The following is a 17,376-nucleotide window of genomic DNA, read 5'->3' as shown; positions in this document are numbered from 1 at the left end:
CTGTAACTACTCCTTATACCATACGGTTTAGCATTTATATACACTAGAAGATGCTACTTAAAAGTTGAGAATCCTGCTGTGTGGGTCTCTAATTGACTTAAATAAATGCAGCTACAGCGACCTATTGGACTTTTCATTTAGTTTTATATTTTAATAGTTTTAACACCTATATTTAGACACCAACATGAATTGTCAATCAATCATGTATAGAGAATGCAAGTCAGCAGAACAATACTGAACGGCTTGTATTTTTTGGTCCCCATTTATCTGTTGTCGTCTCCAGCGAGAGGATACCTCTATTGTGTGCTAAGAAAGGGGGCTCACTCAGCTGCGTGTTACGTTTTAATAACGTCATATTCACGGGAATGGTACCCTGTCATAATGTTTGAACAGGTCCTGAGAAGAGGAAGTGGATTACCGAATAAAAAATTTAGGGTGCTATTTGAAAGAGACATGTTGCTGTTCGCAACAAACAGAGTTACAAGACAGGCAATAATGCTCGTTAATGTACACCTGGTAGCCAAACAACATGTGATTGACACATTTTTTATTTTTATTCTCCCTGTAAAGTTATTTGCGATAGTCAAGATTAATGGGACTCTCCGCAAATTTTTCATATCACGTCTCTTGTCCATGGGCGCTAATTGCTGTAGTAAATGGGATAATGGGGTGTAAAGTTTTGAGTGTGTTGCAGATATTGCAGATACAGCTGTTTCGATTCCGTCTTTACCGATTTTTACAATCCCAACTGATTTACAACCGATTCTGGCTAGAAACTGATATTCATTCCATTGTCGGCTCAGTATGTGCATAGGTGAAACACTCGTCACACGTCTGTGTCAAAAAATGGTTTTCACTGCCGTAAACGTAACATTGCAGCATTAAAGCTGAAGGAAAGTTGTTGTTAAAGGGGCAGATAGAGCTGACTGCGGCACCGTGGAAAAACTAGAAGAGAACAGAATCCAATCGTTTGAGATATGGTGCTGTAGAAAATCAGGTAGGCTAGTAAGAAACGAGGAGATTCTCCACGGAATCGGATGAAACGAACCCATGGAGAACACTGGAACACTGACAATATGTGACAGGATGAGAAGACATTTGTCCAGACAACAGTGAACATTTTCCACGGTACTAGAGGGAGCTGTATAGAATAAAACTGTAGGGATAGACAGCGGTTGGAATACATCCAGCAAATGACTGAGGGCACAGGCTACCAAGTTGGAGAGGTTGACTCGGGAGAGAAATCGTTGCGGCACGCATAAAACTAGACAAGAAACTGATGACCTAAAAAGAAAAGGGCAACTGCGACAGAGGGTGTCAGCTACGTAACTCGTCGGTTCACGAGCTATAGTGGACGCTGCTCGCTGGATCCACCAGCGTGGTACGACTACCCACAAAGTCGCCACACCAGAATCATTTGCTGCAAGTAGGATCCCATGTGTAAAAAATGATACTTGAAGTGTTTTCATTTGAGGCTTACCCATTGTCGGCCGGGAACTGAGATTATTATGAACATTTATCCACTGATCACATGAAAGCATGTACGAACAGATATGTTTCTCCACCACGGCAGAAAGGAAGACTCAAAACTACAAAGATTGATTAGGGATTAAGGAGAAAGTCATGTAACTCATGCGTTCTTCATCATTTTATTAGCGGTATTGTATGTTTCAACACTGATAAGGAGTAAATTTATGCCATGGAAGCAGACATATACTATTAATAGACACATACATTTATTAATATTGTAAGCACCATAATACATTTACAGAGGCATTGGTTTTTTCTGGACAAGACATGTGCATGTACATTACGAAAAAGTTTGTTCGTTTTTTTAAAGGAGCACTTGCCATTTTTTTTATTATTTAGGACTTTCGCTATTTCAGTGCTGCTAATAACTGTACCAAGACTCTACTTGCACGTTATCAGACAAAAATATTATATTTTATTAAGGCCATACATATGAGTTTATCGTAACAAGCAACTGGAATTTGACGATGTGAGTATTACAATGGGGTACAGAGTGAGAGTAAAAGTATAATACAAATTAGAATTTTATTACAGTTGTAGATTCATAAGTCAAACCGACTAGCAATCAAATTTCAAATTTTCCAGTTTCAGGTGTATGGGTAATGTTTCGATGCCGAAAATGGCAAACTCTTGACCTTATTATCGAAGAATTTGATGCTCTTCCCACTGAACATAAAGTTTTGTACTAAATTTTTCAGAAGACAATGAAACATTCTAAATTGCTTACAGATTAATTTTTTTAAATGTGATGTGGGTAGGTCTTATGAGTGACCAAGGGATTTTTAATATCTTAACATTAGCCCTGGGACCTACCTTAACCGTTCGGAAGAGAAAATCACACCAGTAACTAAACTCTTAGTAAATGAAATTCTAGAACCAGAAGAAAAAAATGTGACTACGCTACCAGAAGTAAATTTTTGGTTCAGCATCCACAACTGGTCTTCTCATTCTGGAGGTGAAGAGCATAATACGATTATCCACAGAAGTATAGTCTACGACTAAGAGAACCGCTCATTTGTAGTAAGCGAATGTTTATGCATTCAACACAAAAGTGTCGATTACCTTACTGACCAAGCTTAGTATGAGTTATATTGGATTAAAAATTTCATCAAATAAACTGACATAACTTATTTTCAGCATCCAACAATCCCCTTACATCAGACTGTTCACAATTGATTCTTATAGAATAAAATGTATCCAACCCGGTTATTACTGAATAGCGATACATAACTCTCAGTAATGTTCATATATCTGAATTTTTCGTAAGCTGTCAGAATGATATTAATGTTGTTAGCTTCATTTAACGACGGATTAGTCGATTTGAGATATGGAAAAGTCAGATTATACTTTAAGTTGTTGACTTTGTACATACCATGCGTCACGAAACAAAACATTTGTTAAAATGTGACTTCCACTAGCAGGCTACAGGTATCAAACTTATTACAGTCTCTCAATTCAATGAACAAAATGACGACAAAGCTGTCTACTCTTAAGACAGAACTTACTGAAGGCTGAGGCTAGTTTATACAGCGACTGCAAAGACAACGTTTACAACTCTTACGCTTGATGTTTGATCGACATGGTACATGTATAATCACATTTCTAGCCATGTCACCTTTACATAAATAATTCTAAACATAAAATATTTGTGTACTTATTAAGGAAGACGGGATTTTCTGCCAATTACCACTGTCCCTGTAGACTTACATTGGTAATGATTCACACTCCTCTGAAGATGCACAAGAAAGACAGGACATCAAGCAGTGTTCGTGACGAGACATTAACAGCTTAAATGTGGGGCTCATACCTGCTATTCTTGTGCATTTCAGAACTGATAAAATTTGCAAAAACATTTCTTACGTTTAAAAATGACCCGTATTTAAATTTAAATATAATTGCAGAATAATTTGGAAAGACACACACTGAGTATTTATAAACGTAGCAAACGCGTATTTTACTTTTCCGCCGTGTCAGAGATATGCGTGAGCCATTGATAAAGCACCCGTCAGCGGTCGATTTCAAATACTGAGAGTCTGACTGAAATAAGAGTTGACTGAATTTCAGCACTCTATATCGCTGAATTCCTTTAATTATTTTAAAATACGTCTTTTCTCCGAAACTAACAGTGATGTGCCATTAAATTTTCAAGTGGTATCACTTAAATCAACTGTCGCAACGTATGCCAGTATGAAGTACAAGTCGGTCACGCCTGAAGACAAACTGCTGCTTGGAGCTATATGACAGTCCGCATGCCCCGGTATTGTGTTCCTTCTCCAGGTAATTAAATGGATATATATAGCGTTCCATTTATATTTTTGCCTGATTACTTTCATATGATTGTCTCTGAAACGTTACTCAGCAATACATTACATTTAGTGTGAGCCAGGGTCTTAACTTGATCAAGATACACACATGTTAAAACCAACTTGCCATATCAGTTAGGTGCAATTCTTCATGGAAATATTAAAGCAGCAATAACTAACGTATTATTTTTCTAAACGTACACATTCATATATGACACATCTGTAAGAAATCAGCGCTTTCTCTTACTAGCAGCGCACCATTTCCAATAAAAAGCATATTAAATAGTGGAGAGAAAGTCATTGGCATAGGAGGCAAGAAGATACACTTGATATCAGGAACATAACACAGCCTTCACCGTTATTCAGTTGCTAATGCCAGCATTCTAGCCTAGAGCTCATACACTAATCTTCAAAAAGTCGATAGCACTATACCTAATACAGCATATAGTCATTTTAGACACACAGAGAAAACTCAGTACAAGGGTTGGAACAACCTGAGATGCACAACATGAACACTGTCAGACCGAATGTGTGTCACATGCATTTAGCATGAAAGCGAAGGATAATCATATGACTATATGAAACACTCGATCATGAAGGTGACGGAAGCGTAGAAATGAGAAGTAGAGTCGACACTGGGAAAATGGAATACTACTCTCGACAGCATTAACGATCACTCCATCGCTGGCTAACTAGTATGACACAGGATGTAGCTGTAGTGTGACGGCAAAATTAGCTGAATTTTTGTGTTGCTTCGTTCATCACTAACAGATGTTCCACTTTGTCACAACACACTAAACCCTGTGGCCAATAATGGCTTGCTTAGTTGACCTAATAGCTGTGTGACTGAACACTGTGTGACAAAACACATTTACTACAGTCATTCCACCGTAAACAGCATCTCTTTAAGTCAGCTAGTAATAGTCACGTGTAGCTCAGGACCCGAAAGTCACAGTACAGGGCTAAACCAAACACACAGTGCCATAATTTATTACAGTTTGCTGAACTAGAGCTACATCGTGCTCAAGTTTATCGCTGGTGACAATGATGATGAGTGCAGCTGCAGCTAGGTTTGCAACTGTTCACTGCACGGCAGAGTCATTTCCCTTGCTGCACATGTGTGGCGCAACTGAAACTGCACTCGCTGCCACTTGCTGCCAATGTGCTGATGCCGTAGGTGGAATATGTGATGTCACGCAGGTTCAAGAACATCTGAAAAAGAAGAAAAATATTTTGTTAGAAAAGTATCTATTTGTAACCATACATAACGTCCCGTAGTTTTTATCGTTGAAAAGAAAGGACAAGGACAGGAAACAGGTAATTTACAATACTTCCAAAACAAGCACATACATCGAGGTGTGGTATTTCTGAAGTTCTAAGGAGCGTGAGTGGCTGGCATTAAGTAATTAATATTTACCCGCCATTGCTGGTTCTGGGTATGAATCATGCCCACAATCGCAGGTTGTACACTATCTCATTAGAAGCAACCCTACGTAATGTGGAACGAACTACTAGATGAAAGGAGGCGGGGTGTTATAACCGCGACCAGAACGGTCGCGGGGTTGCTAACAACGAAGCGAGGCGGGACCAAACGCGAGCGGGCCGCGAACAAACAAACGAATGGGAAAGGACGGGCACGGACAATGACGGACGACCGAGCTAGACTTTACGAACAACACACAAGAAGCTACAGCGCCACAAGCGACAACGTCACGAATCCACAACGTCCACTCGTACACAGAAACAAAATAAAGCAAACGCGTTGTCTGCAGGCGAGATGTCGACAGACTCACGCGAATATCAGACTGCCTTGCTGAGCTTTTTTTTCTTTATTGAATTTCGATCCCCCCGAAAGGGGACGGGCTGGCAGCAGCTCAGTATGCCGCTCTTCAGCCTACAGACTTTGTTTTAAAAAGATGAAGAGAATAAATAATAAAAACAGGCGATAAAATCGGAGACTTAAATAGTAACATGGCGAAAAAATCGTGGAACTGAAAACATAGAACAAAGGGATGATGATGCTAATAAAGTACATACGAATCAGACAGGTAAAACAATAGACAGACAATTAAAAACATGGCGACAGTCTGGTTTCTGTTCGCAAAAGACATAAAATTCACACCCAGTGACAGTACAGTTTCTGTTCGCAACAGTAGAAAGATGGAGAACACTGAACATTCACTGGAACACTGCACTAAAAAATTTGCGAATGTGACATACCATAGCTGAGAGCAGGTACGGGGAAACTGGACAGATGATGGGAAAATTAAAAAGAGGGGTGGAAGGAGAGGAAAAGCGAAGGGGGAGAGGGGTGAAAGGAGCCGATGGAGGATGGAGACCCATAAAAAGGGTGGGGGGTGCTGGGCAGATGCGACAGGGCATGGGGAAGGTAGAGGAGGGGAATACAAAAGGACTCAGTGGGGGGGGGGGGGGAGAAGGGAGGTATGGAGAGGTTTGGCAGGGAGAAAACAGGATGGAAGGGAGGGGAAGAGGGAGCCCAGGGAAAGGACCGAAGAAAGGAGGGGGGGAGGATCAGAGTTGATAGGAGGGGTAGATGGAGAGAGGGCATCATCCAGGAGGGGGAGTTGATGGAAGCAACCTTGGGAAAGGAGGGAAAGGGTGTAGAGATGGAAGGTAGGGGGGACACAACAGTGAAGGCGTGGCAGGGGGCGAGGATGGGAGAGGAGCAACCAGGGGGTGAGGGGGATCAAGGCGGCGGGATGTGTAGAGTATGTGGATATGTTTGAGGAATAGGAGCAGATGGGGGAAAGGAATGAGGTCATAGAGGATCCGTGTGGGGGACAGGAGGTGTATACAGAAGGCGAGGTGGAGTGCATGACGCTCAAGGATCTGGAGGGACTTATAGAAGAGGAGGGAGGGGGGGGGGGAAGAGATCCAAGCGGGTCTGGCATAACAGAGTATGGGACGGATTAAGGATTTGTAGGTGTGGAGGATGGTAGAGGGGTGCAACCTCCAAGTCCGGCCAGAGAGGAGTTTGAGGAGTCGGAGGCAGTTGTGGGCTTTGGATTGGATGGAGCGGAGATGAGGGATCCAGGTGAGGTGATGGTCAATGGTGACGCCAAGGTAGGTGAGGGTGGAGGAGAGGCAGACAGGATGGGTGCAGACAGTAAGGGAGAAATCCAGGAGCCGGAAGGAGCGAGTGGTACGACCTATGATGATTGCCTGGGTGCCTTGCTGAGCGAGAGGCAAGAGCTTAAATACAGGATGGGGTACGTCTCTATTTGCTGGTGGGACCACGCGCTCCACCGTGGCGTCCTCACATTATACGCCGGCCAGGAACGCGCGCGGCCACGGCTTACGGCGCGACGGCTGCAGAGACTTCTAGTGGTAATCGAGGTCCAAGTTGTCTGGCACGGATTCGAAACCCGCGTCGCTCGATACCAGATGGGGAGTTTTGTGTTGTCGGTAGACAAGCAGTAACGGCTGAATGGGTCGAACGAGGTCTACTCACTGTATGTCGCCTGAGTAACAAATCCCCGATGTACATTTCAACCCTTATGTAGCTACCCAAGTCGTCTGTCGCAGGATCAATCACGGCTGAAGACCTCATGTACTGACTGACAGGGACGGTCGAGTATTGCCCATGGTTGCTGTAAAAAAAATGGAATGAGATCAGCGGAAGAAATCACTAGTCAGTTACGAAGTGCTACCATCAATCTAGCTACTACAAAGATTCTACAAGGACAGTTAAAAAGAATAGGATACAACGGTTGTGCCGATTCTCGTAAGCCACACTCTTCTGTAGTCAATATTAAGCGATGGTTGAAGCGGTTTTAAAGAACACCGACACTGGATAGTGGATGACTCGAATCAACTGACTTGGAGTGACAAATCACAGTATATTCAGAGGCAATTCGATGGATGGGTTTGGGTTTGATGAATGCCTGGAGAACATTACCTGCAACCATGTGTAGTGCCAACAGTGAGGTATGGTGGAGGCAGTGTTACACTGTGAGGATGTTTGTCTTGGTTAAGATGTAGTCGCCTTATTTCGTTTAAGAGGACGCTTATTGTAGAAGGACATGAATACATTTGGCAGCATTGTGTACTGCGTGCAATAGCTGAACAGTTCGTAATTGATGAATGTCTTTATCATCATGACAACGCGACCAGTCATAAAGCAGTATCTGTGATGCAATGGTATGTGTACAATAACGTTCCTGAAAATGAATAGGAAAATAGGAATGCGGGTAAGCTACTACAAACAGCATAGTGAACGCATTATTGTGGCCAAGATAGATACGAAGCCCACACCTACTACAGTAGTACAAGTTAATATGCCAACTAGCTCTGCAGATGACGAAGAAATTGAAGAAATGTATGATGAAATAAAAGAAATTATTCAGATTGTGAAGGGAGACGAAAATTTAATAGTCATGGGTGACTGGAATTCGAGTGTAGGAAAAGGGAGAGAAGGAAACATAGTAGGTGAATATGGATTGGGGCTAAGAAATGAAAGAGGAAGCCGCCTGGTAGAATTTTGCACAGAGCACAACATAATCATAGCTAACACTTGGTTTAAGAATCATAAAAGAAGGTTGTATACATGGAAGAACTCTGGAGATACTAAAAGGTATCAGATAGATTATGTAATGGTAAGACAGAGATTTAGGAAAAAAGGTTTTAAATTGCAAGACATTTCCAGGGGCAGATGTGGACTCTGACCACAATCTGTTGGTTATGACCTGTAGATTAAAACTGAAGAAACTGCAAAAAGGTGGGAAGTTAAGGAGATGGGACCTGGATAAACTGAAAGAACCAAAGGTTGTACAGAGTTTCAGGGAGAGCGTAAGGGAACAATTGACAGGAATGGGGGAAAGAAATACAGTAGAAGAAGAATGGGTAGCTTTGAGGGATGAAGTAGCGAAGGCAGCAGAGGACCAAGTAGGTAAAAAGACGAGGGCTAGTAGAAATCCTTGGGTAACAGAAGAAATATTGAAATTAATTGATGAAAGGAGAAAATATAAAAATGCAGTAAATGAAGCAGGCAAAAAGGAATACAAACGTCTCAAAAATGAGATCGACAGGAAGTGCAAAATGGCTAAGCATGGATGGCTAGAGGACAAATGTAAGGATGTAGAGGCCTATCTCACTAGGGGTAAGATAGATACAGCCTACAGGAAAATTAAAGAGACCTTTGGAGATAAGAGAACGACTTGTATGAATATCAAGAGATCAGATGGAAACCCAGTTCTAAGCAAAGAAGGGAAAGCAGAAAGGTGGAAGGAGTATATAGAGGGTCTATACAAGGGCGATGTACCTGAGGACAATACTATGGAAATGGAAGAGGATGTAGATGAAGATGAAATGGGAGATATGATAGTGCGTGAAGAGTTTGACAGAGCACTGAAAGACCTGAGTCGAAACAAGGCCCCCGGAGTAGACAACGTTCCATTGGAACTACTGACGGCATTGGGAGAGCCAGTCCTGACAAAACTCTACCATCTGGTGAGCAAAATGTATGAAACAGGCGAAATACCCTCAGACTTCAAGAAGAATATAATAATTCCAATCCCAAAGAGCGCAGGTGTTGACAGATGTGAAAATTACCGAACTATCAGTTTAATAATCACAGCTGCAAAATACAAACACGAATTCTTTACAGACGAATGGAAAACTAGTAGAAGCCAACTTCGGGGAAGATCAGTTTGGATTCCGTAGAAAGACTGGAACACGTGAGGCAATACTGACCTTACGACTTATCTTAGAAGAAAGATTAAGCAAAGGCAAACCTACGTTTCTAGCATTTGTAGACTTAGAGAAAGCTTTTGACAACGTTAACTGGAATACTCTCTTTCAAATTCTGAAGTTGACAGGTGTAAAATACAGGGAGCGAAAGGCTATTTACAATTTGTACAGAAACCAGATGGCAGTTATAAGAGTCGAGGGACATGAAAGGGAAGCAGTGGTTGGGAAGGGAGTAAGGCAGGGTTGTAGCCTGTCCCCGATGTTGTTCAATCTGTATATTGAGCAAGCAGTAAAGGAAACAAAAGAAAAATTCGGAGTAGGTATTAAAATTCATGGTGAAGAAATAAAAACTTTGAGGTTCGCCGATGACATTGTAATTCTGTCAGAGACAGCAAAGGTCTTGGAAGAGCAGTTGAATGGAATGGACAGTGTCTTGAAAGGAGGATATAAGATGAACATCAACAAAAGCAAAAGAAGGATAATGGAATGTAGTCTAATTAAGTCGGGTGATGCTGAGGGAATTAGATTTAGGAAATGAGATGCTTAGAGTAGTAAAGGAGTTCTGCTATTTGGGGAGCAAAATAACTGATGATGGTCGAAGTAGAGAGGATATAAAATGTAGACTGGCAATGGCAAGGAAAGCGTTTCTGAAGAAGAGAAATTTGTTAACATCCAGTATAGATTTAAGCGTCAGGAAGTCATTTCTGAAAGTATTTGTATGAAGTGTAGCCATGTATGGAAGTGAAACATGGACGATAAATAGTTTGGACAAGAAGAGAATAGAAGCTTCCGAAATGTGGTGCTACAGAAGAATGCTGAAGATTAGATGGGTAGATCACATAACTAATGAGGAAGTATTGAATAGGATTGGGGAGAAGAGAAGTTTGTGGCACAACTTGACCAGAAGAAGGGATCGGTTGGTAGGACATGTTCTGAGGCATCAAGGGATGACCAATTTTGTATTGGAGGGCAGCGTGGAGGGTAAAAATCGTAGAGGGAGACCAAGAGATGAATACACTAAGCAGATTCAGAAGGATGTAGGTTGCAGTAGGTACTGGGAGGTGAAAAAGCTTGCACAGGATAGAGTAGCATGGAGAGCTGCATCAAACCAGTCTCAGGACTGAAGACCACAACAACAACAACGTTCCTGAAGCGTATTTGCCTATCCATGGTTGCAAACTGAACCCAATCGATGGGATGACTTGAGACGTCGACTTCATTCCTGATTGCAGCGTGCAACATCTTGAATCCGGTATTGAGGAAAAATGGGCTGCCGCTCCTCCACAGACACTCAGACACGTAACTGAAATTGTTCCCAGCAGTCATAACAGAGGCGAATGGTGGACAAATCTCCACTAATAGGTTTCCAGGTACTTCTGATGAGATAGAGTTCGTACTTGCAGTGAGAATTTCTGAGGGTCTTTCCCTTCCCATTGGTACATTTAACGGCCGTTTGCTGCAGCACAGAAGTTCTGGATCCGTTTAGGCTGCCTTTGTTCTATTTAAAACTACTGTTAAGCACATAAATTTCGGTGGGTCCCCTGAACAGATGGGCGTGATAACTCGTCTCTACAGGGAGAAGTTCCGCGCAGGTGAACTTTATTCTCTGTTCAGTCTTACAGCGCGCGCTCCGCCACCACTGAAGTCTTCACCTGTAAACACCGTTTACATTCTACTGGATATTGTAGTAAGAGAAAGTAAAAGTGTAACAGGACATAGAGAATGCTCCACTGTACAATTTGAGGTACGGAACCTGCGCTCGGAGATGCAATCTTAAGGAGATATGGAAGTAAACTTGTCTACCGCTTTGTCTAGCATTACGGTATTCCAGCTTTTGTACAACTAACATGGGTAAAGATTTACACGTACTGTGCTGTTTATTTAAATGTGCATTCTTTATTTCCTGCAAGGAAACAAGGAGTACGAGTCTGATTACTAGGATGTCATGATACAGGTTCTGGTTACTTTACTTGTCCGTAAGGTAGGTCTGATGTATCGTACTTATGTTGCTCCATGACAGAATGTGCTATGAATCAACGACAGGCCCATTTATTGCTAAGTGTTATTCAGAGACGTAAAATGTAATACGATGGAGCAGTACCGGTACAGTTTCGCAGAACTCACTGACATGCACCTTGTGTTTGGGAATGTACGATGCAATGCTCTCGCTGCTGAAAGGATATACGTGGAACGATCTTCTAACAGGTATCGTCCGTCACGACGTGTGTTTATTTCTCTCGATCGACGAATGCGGGAGACTTGTTCACTGGAAGGAAGGAACGAGGGACCTTCACGAATAACAGTTACACCCATATCTCCCACGAAGAGTCCGTGCAGTGGTTGTGACTGAATTTGCACCTAAGGTCGCATTGTGTCAGTGATTCTTCCAACAATAGACTTATCGGCCAGATTATCTCCAAATCGTGCTGTTCTCTGAAAGGCCTCATTTGATCGTGATGGTATCTCTAACAGCAAGAATAGCCATGTGTGGGATGAGGAATAGCCTCACGTTGTGGTAGAATCACACCATCAAGTTGGTTTTACTGTGGATATCTGGGCCGGCACTATAGGCGACAATCTCATTGGGTCATATCTTCTACCTGGACGTCTGAATGACCACCTGTACTTGAGATTCGTGCAAAGAGTTCTACCTGAGTTTCAGAATATACCCCTGCCCGTTAGTGCGACGATGTAGATACGACACGACGGTACACCGCCTCAAAATGGTTCAAATGGCTCTAAGCACTATGGGACTTAACATCTGAGGTCATCGGTCCCCTAGACTTAGAACTACTTAAAAATAACTAACCTAAGGACATCACACACATCCATGCACGAGGCAGGATTCGAACCTGCGACCGTAGCTACAGCGCAGTTACGGACTGAAGAGCCTAGAACAGCTCGGCCATACACCGCCTCACTTCAGCGTGGATGTCTGCAACGGGGAGTCTCAGTGCTGTATTTCCTTGTTGCCAGTATTGCAGCTGACTGTGATGTAATTCGAAACACACCCGATATATTTGTCAGCGTGCGTCAGATTCCTTCTCGTCAATATCATGCTTGCATTGAGGTTGATGGCAGTCAATTTCAGCACATTATGTAATTTGTTCATTGTGTGAATGATGGTATTAGCAGTTAACCGTAACTGATGTAAATAAAAAAGGGCGGAGCAGTGTGATTTTATTCCTATTGTACCCTTAAGGTGACTACTCTGGCGATAGTTTCATTATGTAAATGTGGCAAGTCGGTAATTTGCTGTTTTAGCATGGGATATATCCCAAAATCTTTCTTACCACGTGGTAAATTGGTTTTATGTAGATGTCTCCAGTGACTTGATTAACAGGCACTGGAATTTACTGTCGATATTAGAGCCATATTTACAATTGTTATTAAACTATTACAATAAAGAGCATCAGGTTTTAAAACTGTGCTCTACAGCATGATAAAAGTAAAGGAAACACGCAAAAATAAAAAAAGACATGTAAGACACGTTTTAAAAGCTAGGTTCGTTTCTTTTTTAAGAACGTTAAACTGTGAGAATGATTAAATAAATGGAATACGATAAAAATCATTCCAAAGGCGCCCTTGTATTAAATATTTATTTAGTTCATGTTCAATCTTATGAGCTTAGATTCCCACAGTCAAATGGAAGTAGATAAAAAAGGGGCTTCTCATATTTTGAAATCGATCTGGCATTGAACAAAAGTTTAAAGCCAAGTTTCTGTTGAAAAGGTTTTTTTGTGAATTTCCATAACGACTAAGAAATCAGAAAACTTGGTGTGTGAAGACTATATATGGAGATAACGGGTTCATCAATTAAATCGCAATAAAGAAAGAAGACATGAAGTGCAGAAAATAATGTTTTGTAAGTAATATAACAATTTTGGAGAAACAATAATTTAATCATGTAAAGAACATGCTGGTAATGGGCCTTAAAGAAATGAATATTTTAACGTGATTATATAAAAATGTACTTTATAAAAAGATTTTTATTTATGGTCTAGGCAATGATTTTTATTTCGTTTCACGTTAAGTGTATGTGTGTCACTGAGATTTAGTGTACCTATATTTTCGTGAATGGGTACGCATTGTTATGTTTGGCTCCTAGTTGCGTACCACATTATTGTTTCTAAACAGAAACACCGTTGACCACACTTCAGAAACAATGAACTGGATATACATTTATATGTAAACTAGGGTACTTCCAGAATTGTTAAAACCTATCACGTTTGCCTGAATAAACATTTTAATTGGGAGAAATCTGTACTTTGGAGAGTAGAGTTCGAATTTAAAAATGGTTCAAATGGCTCTGAGCACTATGGGACTTAACATCTGAGGTCATCAGTCTGCTAGAATTAGAACTACTCAAACCTAACTAACCTAAGGACATCACACACATCTATGCCCTAGGCAGGATTCGAACCTGCGATCGTAGCAGCAGCGCGTTTCCGGACTGAAGCGGGGAACCGCTCGGACACAACAGCCGGCTATTTCAAATTTAGTTCTGATTTGTTGGACTATTAAAAGCAGGCTACCTAGCAGGAACTGAGTTATCATAGGTGCTATGAGACTATTTCAAAGATCTGATAATCTCTTATCTTTAAATCGAATTATTGGGAGAAGCAAATAATAGTGTTCCGGATTTTTTGGCAGTATTAACAGAGGAGGAAGAGGCCTACAGTTGCTTCCAACAGGATGGAGAAACTGCTCATACAGTCTGCTGAACCTTGGAGAAAATTTACACAATCTTCACACCTGACAATAGTTGATAGCAGGTGTCAGTCTTGTCGCGGCCATAGTTGGCCACCCAGGTCACCTTATCTACCATTGTGCGATTACTTTGTTTGAGGAGCCTCAAGTCTAAGGTGCATCACAACAATCCCCATAGTCTTGAATAACTGTAACAGAGCATTTCGGATGAGACCGCAGTAATTACAGCAGTCCAGCTCCGGTCCGCTTCACAAGTTGCTGACTAGGGCCCGAAATTTCCAAGCGATGACTGCTGGTCACTTTCACCATAGCTATAGTCAGTGCTGAATTTCCTATCCGCTGCTGTGCTTGTTTGTACCCTGGAACTCTGTCCTCCGGACACTTTTATTTGCCCCATCCTGTATCTTGCTGTAACAATTGAGATACTGCTTCTTTAATGAAAGAGAAAACTGGTTCCATTCAGAGGTTTTTTCTATTTTCTCTTTTCCGGCGTAGAACAAACTGTTTCGCAGCTGTTATTCTAAATTAGATGATTTTAAAGTTACACTGCTGCATTTACAGATACAACTGCTACAATTTACACGAACATAGTGTATCTGATTTTCCACATAAAATAATTATTAGAATGACCGTGGCTTTTAGAAAAATGAAAACGTTCCTTAAGCTAAAGAAAAATACAATAATGAATACAGAATTCCACTGTTTTGTTACAGAAAATATATACTGGCTGCCCTGAAATTTTTGGCTCAGTTATTAACTATCATTAATAGACTGATAATGTAAGTCACATCGAAAATCAGTGGACTCACATAAATAGTTGGGTGTTACAGTTTGCCGGCCGAAGTGGCCGTGCGGTTAAAGGCGCTGCAGTCTGGAACCGCAAGACCGCTACGGTCGCAGGTTCGAATCCTGCCTCGGGCATGGATGTTTGTGATGTCCTTAGGTTAGTTAGGTTTAACTAGTTCTAAGTTCTAGGGGACTAATGACCTCAGCAGTTGAGTCCCATAGTGCTCAGAGCCATTTTTTTTTGTTACAGTTTGGAAATCATCACATTGGTTCAGTTCTTGGTTAGATGAGTGGATGACTTCGGTTCAGTTGTGGGATACCGGGAAAATTCAGTCTACAAAGGAGGTTTCTTACTAATACTAGTATCACACATTGTACAATTTTCCTGAAGAATGTGTGAGAGGTGCAAAATACACTCCTGGAAATTGAAATAAGAACACCGTGAATTCATTGTCCCAGGAAGGGGAAACTTTATTGACACATTCCTGGGGTCAGATACACCACATGATCACACTGACAGAACCACAGGCACATAGACACAGGCAACAGAGCATGCACAATGTCAGCACTAGTACAGTGTATATCCACCTTTCGCAGCAATGCAGGCTGCTATTCTCCCATGGAGACGATCGTAGAGATGCTGGATGTAGTCCTGTGGAACGGCTTGCCATGCCATTTCCACCTGGCGCCTCAGTTGGACCAGCGTTCGTGCTGGACGTGCAGACCGCGTGAGACGACGCTTCATCCAGTCCCAAACATGCTCAATGGGGGACAGATCCGGAGATCTTGCTGGCCAGAGTAGTTGACTTACACCTTCTAGAGCACGTTGGGTGGCACGGGATACATGCGGACGTGCATTGTCCTGTTGGAACAGCAAGTTCCCTTGCCGGTCTAGGAATGGTAGAACGATGGGTTCGATGACGGTTTGGATGTACCGTGCACTATTCAGTGTCCCCTCGACGATCACCAGTGGTGTACGGCCAGTGTAGGAGATCGCTCCCCACACCATGATGCCGGGTGTTGGCCCTGTGTGCCTCGGTCGTATGCAGTCCCGATTGTGGCGCTCACCTGCACGGCGCCAAACACGCATACGAACATCATTGGCACCAAGGCAGAAGCGACTCTCATAGCTGAAGACGACACGTCTCCATTCGTCCCTCCATTCACGCCTGTCGCGACACCACTGGAGGCGGGCTGCACGATGTTGGGGCGTGAGCGGAAGACGGCCTAACGGTGTGCGGGACCGTAGCCCAGCTTCATGGAGACGGTTGCGAATGGTCCTCGCCGATACCCCAGGAGCAACAGTGTCCCTAATTTGCTGGGAAGTGGCGGTGCGGTCCCCTACGGCACTGCGTAGGATCTTACGGTCTTGGCGTGCACCCGTGCGTCGCTGCGGTCCGGTCCCAGGTCGACGGGCACGTGCACCTTCCGCCGACCACTGGCGACAACATCGATGTACTGTGGAGACCTCACGCCCCACGTGTTGAGCAATTCGGCGGTACGTCCACCCGGCCTCCCGCATGCCCACTATACGCCCTCGCTCAAAGTCCGTCAACTGCACATACGGTTCACGTCCACGCTGTCGCGGCATGCTACCAGTGTTAAAGACTGCGATGGAGCTCCGTATGCCACGGCAAACTGGCTGACACTGACGGCGGCGGTGCACAAATGCTGCGCAGCTAGCGCCATTCGACGGCCAACACCGCGGTTCCTGGTGTGTCCGCTGTGCCGTGCGTGTGATCATTGCTTGTACAGCCCTCTCGCAGTGTCCGGAGCAAGTATGGTGGGTCTGACACACCGGTGTCAATGTGTTCTTTTTTCCATTTCCAGGAGTGTAGAAGTGACAAGGAATACTGAGTGTATGGGAAGAAGGGCGGCAGAAATGGTCACAGGTTTACGAATGTAAGACTCTCGGGTTTCCAGCAGAGTGAGTTCCCCAAAATGGTGCGTTTCGATGTGTATTACTCCCATAATCCTCAGGCGAAATATCGGGAAGACGTTGCAACGCAGTACGGTCACCTATTCCGGAACAATTGGGATGGAAAAAGCAAGATACCAAGTTAGGTCACCCCGTGTACACGAAAACCTTGCACGTAGCCCAACACAACATTGTTCAAAAGACTCTTGCTGAAAGGGCTCGGACCATAAGAGACAAGGAAAGCGGGTCTGTCAAACTGTCCGAGCGTATAAATCCAAGACGGGATTCAGTGACTCAAAAATTACGAGGGCGTTACATGCAACATGCAGCTCCGAAACAACTCAGGAATAGGACAGGCGCCGGCCGGGGTGGCCAAGCGGTTAAAGGCGCTACAGTCTGAAACCGCGCGACCGCTACGGT

The 17,376-nt window shown here is 43.0% G+C and overlaps 1 protein-coding gene across 1 annotated transcript in view; it reads right to left on the bottom strand.

Annotated features, from left to right (window-relative positions):
* Window positions 1-1,714: 1,714 nt before the first annotated feature.
* The window catches only part of LOC124606250 (prolactin-releasing peptide receptor-like), a 432,861-nt gene continuing 417,199 nt past the window's right edge, over window positions 1,715-17,376 (bottom strand). The window contains exon 2 of the mRNA XM_047138226.1: window positions 1,715-5,045. The gene's annotated coding sequence lies outside the window, so the exon portion shown is untranslated. The remainder of the gene's footprint in view (window positions 5,046-17,376) is intronic.

This window comes from Schistocerca americana, chromosome 3 (genome assembly GCF_021461395.2).
Source record: "Schistocerca americana isolate TAMUIC-IGC-003095 chromosome 3, iqSchAmer2.1, whole genome shotgun sequence".
Taxonomy (NCBI): Eukaryota; Metazoa; Arthropoda; class Insecta; order Orthoptera; family Acrididae; genus Schistocerca; species Schistocerca americana.
This window is presented reverse-complemented; position numbering and strand designations above follow the sequence as displayed.